The following is a 1754-nucleotide window of genomic DNA, read 5'->3' on the forward strand; positions in this document are numbered from 1 at the left end:
AAAAAAAAAAAGTTGAAAAACACTGCTGTAAGGCATTAAGGCCTCATCTTCTTTCACTCTCCACTGAGGACACAGAATATTCGCTTAAAGGTATAGGCGAGGTCAGTCACTCCCATAGGTGCAGCTGTGGGACCCATCACCTCGGGCCTCCCTGCACCTCCCTGGACTCCAAACTTTCAGGAATCTATCAAAGTTACAAAACTGGAGGCCGCACGTGAGGATTGGGCTGGTCCCTCAGTTCTCATCATGCCGTGTACCAGCCATCTTGGCCCCTATCCTAATCCCCCAACAGAGACAGAGTGGTCCTTACTAGCTCCAGCGGAGGGCTGGGCTCCCTCATTCCTCTCCTGCTGGGAGGCAGCACCTCCTGCTGTGGGCCCCTGCTCCCCTCCCGAGCAGAGCTACCCTTCAGGGGGACTCATGGCTTGGCTCGGAGTGGGGACAGGGCTCCTATGCCTTAGCTGTGTGACATGTGGCTTTGAAGGATCTTCCCAGAGATGGCAATGGACAAAGTCAAGACCCAGGCTCTCCAGTCCAGGGCAGAGCCACCATCTCCCAGTGGAGCAAGGAGAGAGCGGTGTCTAAAGCCAATCACTACACATCCCAGGTGAAATGTACTAGGGCAGAGTCCTTTTAAATCATCTCCCCTGGAAATATGGCAGCTTTCATCTGGAGACACAGTTAGCCAGTTCACACCCAGGCCCAGGCACACCCAGAAGTCAACTCCTGGTGACTTGGGCACACGCGTTTCCTGCCTGGCCACCCTCTCGCCCCACACCCCCCATGCCCTCTCTCAGCCACCTTCTCCCAGGCCCCTGCACTCCTGGACAAGAGAAGGGGACAGGAGAGAGGCTAGCAGCTAGGCCTGCTGCTTTACAGCTTTCTGGGAAGAAAACATTGCAACTTCCAGTTCAACCCTTGGATTATCAGAAGTCAGGACGACCCAGCACCATGACATCCTTGCCTGTGCTGGGTCAGTGGGAGGCACAGAGGAGGCAAGGCCCCTGGAGGGCCCTGCCCACCACTCACCTGCATCCTCACAGCCTGCACTCCTTGGAGTTGTCAGACGGATGAATAGGAGAAATGTTGGGCAAACATTTCCCTAAACTTGACCAAGTCTCTTCTTTTCTGCCCTTAGGGCACCTTCTGACCACTGCCCCTCAGGGGACTGAGCAGGCTGACAGCACAGCAGCATTAAAGTCATCCAGAAGGAACTACAGGTGGGTTCTGGGCACCTCCAGGGGAGGGGAAAGGAATGAACACAAACAAGTTACAGAGGTCCAGTCATTCTTTCACAGGTGCAGGATTAAATTCTAGAAAGGGTAGATGACTTGCCCAAGTCACACAGCAGGAGGATGGCAGAGGCGGCCCTAGCATCACATTTCAGGTGGATGGTGGGTCCAGCACAGCCCAGCAGCTGGTCTGCTGTGAGGACAGTGAAGGGCACTGGCTCAGGCTTGTTCACTTGGGTTAACAATGTTAACTCAGGCTTGTTCACTTGGGTTAACTTGGGTTAACAATGTTAACTCAGGCTTCTTAATTTGGGTTCCCTTCACCTTGGCTCAAGAACCAACCAGAAAACAAAGGAAGATGCAGGGTGCAGGAGGTCAGATCACATGCACATGGGGCTGCCAGCTCCTTACTAGGGCACCCCTGTCCCCAGTGGAGCTCCGTTGGCCTGCCGTCTACCTGGGCGGCACCCCACACACACACACCAGTGGAGCTCCGCTAGCCTGCTGTCTACCTGGGGGGCA

This window comes from Otolemur garnettii, unplaced genomic scaffold (assembly GCF_000181295.1).
Source record: "Otolemur garnettii isolate 467f Iridium unplaced genomic scaffold, OtoGar3 scaffold00086, whole genome shotgun sequence".
Classification (NCBI taxonomy): domain Eukaryota; kingdom Metazoa; phylum Chordata; class Mammalia; order Primates; family Galagidae; genus Otolemur; species Otolemur garnettii.